Source organism: Jaculus jaculus, chromosome 15 (genome assembly GCF_020740685.1).
Source record: "Jaculus jaculus isolate mJacJac1 chromosome 15, mJacJac1.mat.Y.cur, whole genome shotgun sequence".
Taxonomy (NCBI): domain Eukaryota; kingdom Metazoa; phylum Chordata; class Mammalia; order Rodentia; family Dipodidae; genus Jaculus; species Jaculus jaculus.
Window position 1 is genome coordinate 14,003,241 of NC_059116.1, and position 9,773 is coordinate 14,013,013.

Consider the following 9,773-nt stretch of genomic DNA (forward strand, 5'->3'; position numbering starts at 1 on the left):
CTTCTGAGTCATCCCAAAGTCGCGGCCATCTGCAAAGAGAAGGTTCTCAAACCAAAAGTGAGAGAAGCATTAATATATGGGTTCTTGAGAAAGGGGAAGTTATTTATTTATTTATTTTGCCAGCAAGCCTGACATTCTTCTTTGTCTCTCCTCAGTTGACCAGGGTTACAGGCTTGTGTGGCCACACGCAGTGGGTTCTGGAGAGTGGAATTCCAGGGGTCTCAGGCCCTCCCACTATGCCTATGTTGAAGTGATAAGTGCTCATGACTGCTAGGTCACTTCTCCAGGCACATTAAAAAAAGTAAAGGTACTTTACTAATATTTGTCATAGAAAGGTAATGGCCAAGTTACCATCTTGAAAGAATAATCACTTCTGAAAGTAATGGAAAATTTCATGGCCTTGAAACTTTTCTTTAACCCCTGAGAAGCAAGGGTTACCCCAGTCAATATCCCGCCTCTGAAAATTAGAAAGCATTTATGCCCCAGACGATTTGCCACTGTGCAAAGCTGCTAAGGGAGGATGCAGGACCATCAATGCCATGGCTCAGAAGAGAACAAAAGCTAGTTTTCAAAGGGCCCAATGCACACTTAGTGCTGACCCAAGTCTTGCTCCCTCCATTATTGCTGTTAAGCTGGAAAGCTAATTAAAAACCTCTGCTGGCACAAATGTGTGTTTGGTGTTCTGAAAATCTCTCATCTCTAAGATGCTGACAGATGGAAAGTATCACGATGAGCTTTTCACTCTACTTTGCTCACTGACTCTGACCTTAAAAATGCCAAAATTCTGTCCTTACTAGACCTGAATCTTGCCTAAGAAATTTGCTGCTAGCCTGAAAACATTTCTAATCATCTGTATAAAGGGGATTATTCTAGTCTCGTTAATGGCTCCACAAGAAAAATTGAAACCATCACCATGATTTATTTGGTTATCTATCTATTTTCAAATCCCATTTTCCTGGAGCTTTAGTAAAAAAACCCTTTAATCTTCATGTCTCCTCAAGATGCACTTGGTGATCTGTAAAGGAAACTATGATGACCATGGAATTTTATAGCTTGATTAACATCTATATGATGGAACTGATGATGAGAGAAGTTAATAGGTTATGACTGAAATTTAAAGTTACTATAAAAACATTCTATCACTCTATGATATATATATGCACATATATGTATACACATACAACACATAAATCTCACAACTATCAGACAAGTGGATGAAGACTATTAAATTTGATGAATTATCATTGCCATATATCCTCTTGCAATGGCCTGGTTAATTTTTCAGACAAATATTCAAAGGTTGTTTTAGACCATGTAGTGAAGCCTTGCATCATCCACAAGAGAGGAAAGCATGAAATGATATGTGGAGATATTTGGGGTGATACATACGGACAGTGTCATGACATATGAAGGGGCCAGCAAAAGGATTACCTGGCACAGCTCTGGAAGAATGTCACATGAGCTAATTGTTAGGGTGGGAGCATCGGCCCAGAAACTTTGGAGGGTGGTCAGACTTTCTTAACTGTAAGGTCATAAGGTGATTCTGCACTTGACTTCTAAAGATGCCTGCAGCTAAAACGTATGTTCAGGGGCCTTTGGAACACATAGTAGGCTTTCCCTTTGTATTTCATGTGCAAGAAATTAGAAAACAAATGAGGGAGGGAGGAAAAAACCCTCAATCTTCAATCCAATTAAATTGAGGGAAGGATCAGAAATACTTTCCAGAGAAAATACTGAGATCAAGTAAGTGCCATGGAGCAAGAGGGAGTGGGACACAGAGGCTTCCACGTAAGTGTGAGATGTCCCTCTACGTAATGTTGGGGCAGGAGTATGAATGAAACACCCTTACATCCTAGTAGCCACCATGAGACCAGATATCACAGTGGACTCCTCATGTTCGGGATTTTTATAAAAGTGTTTCCTCTCAGATTACAATATATAAGGAGGAGCCAGTCGTTGAGTAGGCTGTCATGATTTTGTTTTGTTTAGCATACATTAATGAGAAGAGCCTCTATTATTTTCTGTCTTGTACAGCTAATGGCAGGGCCCTGTGTTCTGCCTCATAGTCTGTGACCTCAGGATCGGTAATGAGATAACAGAACATGTGACAGAGGTGGGTAAGTGATGGCCACCCTTATCCCATGCGTTCATCACGTGCATGTCATCAGGGGACAATCAGCGTATGTCACTCTCATCACATACACTCTTTACCATGTGTAAAGTTCCCAGAACATCTTTCTTCACCCTCCCCCTCATTTGGGACAGGGTTACTCGACCTGGATCTCACTCTTCTGCCCTTTGCTGTGCTCACCATGAGCTTCTGGGACATTTTCCTGTCTCCCCCTATCTTGCTGTGGGGGTGCTGAGATTGCAGAAGCCCTCCATGGCCTCCAGCTTTGTATGTGGAGCGAGCCAATTGAAGTCTGCTGCTCTCAGGCTTGGCCAGTGGGCCCTTTATCCACTCGGCTGTCTCCCAGCTCTAGACGGATTTTTTTTTTTTAATATATGCACAATGCAGTGTAAAATATAAATAAATTCAGTGCTGTGGTAGGTATTTAGAATATATTGAGTTATTTCTTAAGTATTTTAAGCTTTAAACATTTTCCTGCAAAATATAAATTCCCAAGGAAGTAACAACAATTAAGGCATAACAACACCAATAAAAGAGACAGACCAGGAATGGGAAAAAGCTTAGTTAGTAATTCTGAGCAATTAATGATCATGATGTTTTTCAGAGCCCATGTTACTCCTTGCTGGAGACAGGATGCTGAGAAAAGAACAGCAACATCTAGCTGCCTTGGCAACTTTCTTACAGACCAGAGAAAGAATATTTCCAGGAACATGCAAGGTGTAGAATCATTTACCTAGTAATCGCAGGGAAACTGAAACAAAGCCAGCTTTCCACATGCCTAACTTTGATCGTTATGAATACTATACTGTGGGCTGGAGAGATGGCTTAGCGGTTAAGCGCTTGCCTGTGAAGCCTAAGGACCCGGGTTCAGGCTCGACTCTCCAGGACCCACGTTAGCCAGATGCACAAGGGGGCGCACGTGTCTGGAGTTCGTTTGCAGTGGCTGGAGGCCCTGGTGCACCCATTCTCTCTCTTCCTCTTTCTATCTCTCTCTGTTGCTCTCAAATAAATAAATAAAAATAAATACTAAACAAGAACTAGAAAATAAATGGATATAAAAATAAAAAAAAATACTATACTGTATACAGGGGTTAACCATCCAAGATGGGGCTGCTGAAACAAACGAAACAGAAAAATGGCAGCGGCATTTAGACAGGGTGGAACCATATCTTTATTTTCTGTTTGGGCTCGCCGGGCAAAGGAAAAGCACCTTTGCTTTTCAGCACAGGAACAATGTTGGAGGTTGATCATGATAAGCAGGAGCACACAGTTGGAGGTGGTTAGGTCATGCCAGGTATTGATCTAAGGGTCTAAGACCTAGAGCCTTATAGCCAGCCATGGGTGCTGGCAGAGAGCTGTTCCTTTAGCTATTTGCAGAGGGAATGAGCGGACCTGCAACAGGGAAGATGTAGCTCTTCTCATACAGATGAAGCTATCGGGGAACCGAACTGAGGTCGCTGGGCTCTGGCATCCTGATTTCCCTATGTGTTGCCTGTGGAAGGAAATTAGCGCCCGTTCTACCTTCTGGCAATAGTCTTGGCTTTTGTGTGGACTTGGTATAAGCCTCCTGGTGAAGCGTCCCTCTGAGTTTATCCTGCTCATCCTGCGTCTCATAGCCTTAATCACGCATTTGCTCCTCTGCGTGTCTACATTGCCCATATGCACCCATTTCTTGTTGAGTTGGCTCTCAAACATTGCAACGGGAAACCACTCAAGCTTATGTGTTGGGAGAGTCTAACTTTCATCCTGGAATGGAAGCAGTTGTTTCAACAAGGGATTTTTCTTCCCGTGCTGCCTTATGCCAAGGAGAGGTTCTGAGAATTAAAAGGGAGGGTGTGAGGGTCACTGGTCCACTTTATGTTGAACATCAGGGTCAGATTGAACACTTAATTTTCTCAGTCCTCCACAATTTGCTGCCTTTGCATTTTCTAGTGGGCATGCAAGTAATTTCAGTAGGATATCTTTTCAGGTTACTCAACAATAAAGAGATTCCCCATGACTGCCAACTTTAAAATTCTGGAGAAATCTTAGAATGTTACTTTTTAATGAAAATTAAAACAAGGTCGTAGTCATTAATCTTGGAAAAATGTATTTTATATTAAAAATTTTTAGATGTAATTGAACCCATTGGTTAGCTTCTTATTAAAAGGAGAAAAGAATAGCAAGTGTTTCTCTAGGCCCCTATACATACCACACAGAATTTTCTGGAATGAGTCCATTGTACTATTTCCATAGGTAGAACCAGGGGAAGAATGAATTTATTTATTAATAATTAATTTTAAAATTTTAAATGAGACAAAGATCTTTCTAATAGACCTAGGTCACGTGCTGTGGTCGCCTGTGCTCCCTCCTCTCTATCTGTGTGTTCTTCCAAGGAGTTGGAGGCCAAAGTAGAAAATTCTAGCATGCAATATGTAACATCAAGGGACAGGTGAATTTTATTAGGTTTTAAAGTAAAACTATTCTCTACTTTAAAATATACTGTAATGTTTATGTCAAAATAAATTAAAATGTAGATTCTGTCAAGCGTGTGGCTCTGATCAGTTTTTGTACCAAATTTATGACAATAAAGACACACTTACTACCTGGAAATTGCTCTCTACTATTTAGCTAGACCTTTCAGGCCACTCTGCTGTAATAATATGCTACATTACAAGAACTGTGGTCCTAAGTAAAAGTTATGGATTTTTGTATGGATTCGTCTTAACTGTAATTGATTGTCTAACATGGAAACCATGCTATGTGAATTATTTGGCACAGTGCTAATATTGGCTAATTTAGAATTTAATTACAATCAGCACGGATCTTCTCAAATGCACTTATGAGCTTAACCACAGTGGGGAAGTGTATCAGACTCCTTGCTGTGCAGGCATCGCTCAGGTTCTTAGGAGATATATAGTCCAAGTTTTTAATTATATTCTGCTGGACCTCTTTTTAATTTTATCTTTCTAACAAGGAATGGATTCTAATATGACAAAGGTGATGCTTATATTATAAAGGAAGCACATTAATATAGTTTATGATGTTTCCCACTGAGATGGGTTTTAACACGTAGAATGAGAAAAAGACTATTCTTCCCATTCCAATTCTGATCAATCCAAAAGATAACCAGAGTAAAATTTAAATATCATTTAGATAGCATAAGCTGATCATGTTTCATATATACAATATATGAAATATACATACATACATACACACACATATATATATATATTCATCTATTTATATAAACCTTTGTACTGTGTAGTATTTGTTTCCTAAAATCACAGGAAAGAAGCATGAAAATTTTTACCCCACCTCACGGACAAACAGACTTATTAGTTTCCTATGTCTTCCCCAAAGAGTCACTATCTCAATAGTTCCTTTTGGTAATAGGAATGACAGAAAAAAAAAATACCTGTAAGTTTTAGTTTTATATATGTTTTTATGCAGAAACATATATAGTTAATTTCCCTGGCATCTCAAGTGCATTAGTAGCTACAACTGACTTCATCATAATTTCTTAGAAACATCTTTGCTCAAGCATAGCTATTAGGATATAAAGCCGTCAAACTTTGTTTAGTAACAGAAGACCAGTTCTTACAAACATAAAATACAGTCCCTGAAAAGAATATTGACAGGTAAAGGTAATATTAACGTCATGTTTTAATTTCCCTTGACAGCTGCCACAGGGGATGTGAGGGCTGCAGATGAGTCCCGGCACAGGGGGCTGCTGTGGATAGCAAACGTGTGACCATCGGGCAGTAGATGCTGGAATACAAGTCAGTTGTGCCTCTCACACAGCTGTCTCACTAGAACGGCGAGTTCCAAACTGTACCATACAACAAAATACCTGGGGGGTGTGTGGTGGCTTGATTCAGGTGTCCCCTGTAAACTTAGGTGTTTTGGATGCACACTCTCCTGTTGCTATTGTCCAACTTATGTTGGCCAGGGGGTGTTGTCCACTCTCTGCTCATGACATCACTTTCCCTGCCATCATGGAACTTCCCTTTGAGCCTGTAAGCCAAAATAAACCTCTTTTTCCCACAAGCTGCTCTTGGTTGGGTGATTTCTACCAGCAATGAGAACCTGACTGCAACAGTAAAGTGGTTCTGAGAATGGGGTTGCTGCTAGACACCTGACTGTGTGGTTTTGGCCTTTTGGGATTGTTTTTCAAGAGGAATGTGGAAGCATTTGAAACCTTGGCCTAAGACATGCCTTGCAGTGCTATAAGTCAAGTTTGACTATTCTGGTCAGAGTTGAAAGACCTGAATGTAGTAAGAACTATGGACTGTGAGGTTTGGCTAATGAGGGTGAGAAAGAGCTTATTTTGGACTGGGCTAGTAGTTTGTGTGGGAAACTTACTGTTATGTCCATGTCCTGAGAAGTTGTGCAGGGTTGCATTGCATAGAAATGGACTGGTGTGAGCATAGGGATATGGCACAGAAAAAAAAAATTAAATTTTTGGGCCTAAACTTCTGCCCATTCACCCACAAATTATTTGAGAGATTGCAATCTTTCAGATTTGCTGAGCTGACCTGCACTGGGTCAACAGGAAGAATGTAGACTCTTTTGAAGGGGTCTGAGTGCTCAAGGCATGTCCTGTTCTTCAAAGTCTGCTTTATTTCCCCCTGGATTAACAAATTGGCACCTGGTATTGTGGAGTATAAGATATGCAGGAAAGAGAGGGTCATTGAGTTTGCAACACGGTCTTGTGTTTTGGCAATGGCCATGGGCAGTGTGAAGCAGGTTTGCTGGATGCCTGCATGGAGACCCCATGGGACCATGAGGATGAACTGTGGATTGCAGTGGAGACCCACTGGAGATGCCGGGACCATCAGATGGCTGCTAAGGAAAGCTGCTGGTCCTGATGAAGTTTTCCAGGACTGTGAGTAGCCTAGCTGGAGGGTGAAATTGAAACTCCAGAGACTTGTTCCTGGTTAGAATCATCGGACTTGGAGACTTGTCACTGGTTAGAGTGGTTAGACTTGGAGTTACAGAGTTTGGTGTTTGCCCTGTTTAAATCATATATTGCTGAGTATTTCTTTGCTGTGCCCAATGCCATCTTTTGCAGTGTGAATGTTTATTTTGTGCCATTATGGTTTTTTGAGGTCATTTTTCTTTTTGGTATTATGGCTCACTTAAAAGACCTTGGACTATAAGGATATATGAATATCATTGGAATTGATATAAACTATGGGGACGTTTAAAGTTGGATGCCCACCCTCTGCTCAACCCATCATTTTCCCCTGCCATCTGGACCTTCCCCTCAAGCCTGTAAGCCAAACAAAAAAAAACCCATGTTTCCTCCCTCCCCACTCACAGGCTGCTTTTGATTGGGTGATTTCTACCAGCAATGTGAACCTGAGTGCAACAGAGTTTGTTCATAGACTAATTATGGCCTGGTAGCCATAGTTTCTAATTCAGATAGTCTCTTGCAAGCTCCAGTGATGCTACAGTCTCTGCTCCCCGCAGGGCTGGGGTTACATATGCATGTGGCCATGCTCAGTTGTCTATGTGCAGCCTGGGGATGAATATTAGTTTCTCAAACTTCTGTGGGCCCTCATGTTTGCATAGGAGGTGCTGTTAACTGCCGTGACCTCTCCCTATCCCATCCCATATTTCTTTTTAGTCAATTTAAGGACCAGTTTTAAAAAGGCTTTGATTTGGGTTGGAGAGATGGCTTAGTGGTTAAGCGCTCGCCTGTGAAGCCTAAGGACCCTGGTTCCAGGCTCGGTTCCCCAGGTCCCACGTTAGCCAGATGCACAAGGGGATGCATGCGTCTGGAGTTCGTTTGCAGAGGCTGGAAGCCCTGGCGCGCCCATTCTCTCTCTCTCTCCCTCTACCTGTGTTTCTCTCTGTCTCTGTCGCTCTCAAATAAATAAATAAAAAATTTAAAAAAGGCTTTTATTTGTTAATCATAGACTTATTCCTATAAACCATTTATTTCTACTTACTTAAATGTTATTAAATACAAATGTGTAAATTTTATGCAATTAATAGATTTCATTGAGCAACATAATTTTCTTTTTTATACTTTGCAAAAGTGATACTCTGAATCCTTTTATTGGTTCATAAGTGTGATGATTGGGTGTTCACGCTCTTGCGTGACGTGTGCCTCCCACTAAACCTTGTTACGCTCTGGCACATAACCCGTCTGACGTAAAAAAAAAAAAAGTGATACTCTGAATCTCTTGTTTCCAATAGCAATTTCGTGTGGCAAAAGTGTTAACAATTATCGATATTGATGACACAAATTATGCCTTACATATGTTATTTACTTATGAGAGAGAGAGAGAGAGAGAGAGGGAGAGAGAGAGAGACAGAGAGAGACAGAGAGAGAGAGAAGGAGGATGAATGAATGGGTTGCTAGGGCCTCCTGCCATTGTATACAAACACAAATAAATCTGCCAATTTGTGTATCTGGCTTTATGTAAGTATTGGGTAATGAAACCCAAGTCACTAGGCTTTGTAAGGAAGTAGCACCTTTTAACTGCTGAGTCGTTTCCCTAGCCCACATGGGACATTTAAAAAGATTTAATGTATTTCTTTTAATCTCAGTAAGCGATTCAAAATCTTCTCATAGGTCTAAAAATATTAGGTCATTGTGTTTACCTGGTATATTAAGACATATTTGCTACAAAAGAGATTTGATTTTCCATCACCTGGGGTTTATCAAACAGACACGTGTTTGCATTACTAAAATTTTGATTACTAAAGTTTTGATTAATCAAATGCCAGGATATTGTCAAAAGTAGAGTACTGAACAATAGTGCTGTACCTAGAAAAAAAAAATAGCCCAACTGTCTTGTAATTATCTCCAAGGTGTAGAGGGCATAAATACAAATTATTATGTCCTTAGGGATCAGGTGGAACATAAATGCCTTGAGACTTTTAAAAGGTACTGTGCATACCTGATCATAAGAGCTTCTAAATATTGAATGCCAGAGTACTACAGAGAATGGGGACAAATGGCACAAAATGTCATTGTAGGATTTTTTTGTTAAAATATTGATGCAATTCCATTGCACAGGTGCAATGTATATTTGCAGTCACAAGGAGAGCAGCTTATCCCAGCTCTCAGCGCTGCCAGCTTAGTGACCGGCCACAGCTCACTTAATTTTAATAGACCTCAGATTTCAATCTATGAGATGGCGACAATACTGCCTCACAGATGGGTGACTGCAGACTCTAAAAACACATCAACATTTCAACCGTAATGTGATCTCTATGTTGGATTTTGATTCATCTGTCCGGAGAGCATCCAGACATGGTAACAGCTATGGCCACATTATTATTAAAATGATAACGTGCAAATTAGCAAATCTATGTTAGAATTGTATTTTATGTTGTCTGGCATTTCTTTGATTACAGCAAAGTCACAGAAGACCAAGATAATTCTGTAACTAAAATGAATTGCCAAACAATTCATCAAAAGATACCTTAGAAAGAATGTCTTACAAAAAAAAGCACTAAACTTTGTATCTCTAGGATTATCTTTCATTGATTCAGGTTAAAGATGGCCACAATTTCTCTGATGTTTCTCCTGGCAGGCAGGGTCCTCCTCTCTCTTGAGCATAGCTGGACTCTGGGATTAATTTAATCATTGCAGTCAGCACCAGATAAATGGGATAACCATTATTATTTTACAGAGAATTTAATA

The 9,773-nt window shown here is 40.3% G+C and overlaps 1 non-coding gene across 1 annotated transcript; it reads left to right on the forward strand.

Moving 5' to 3' along the window:
* The first annotated feature begins 8,168 nt into the window (after positions 1 to 8,168).
* On the forward strand, positions 8,169 to 8,273 carry LOC123455221. Its single transcript, XR_006633765.1, has one exon. It is a non-coding gene; the product is annotated as a small nucleolar RNA U13 (small nucleolar RNA).
* Positions 8,274 to 9,773: the final 1,500 nt, after the last annotated feature.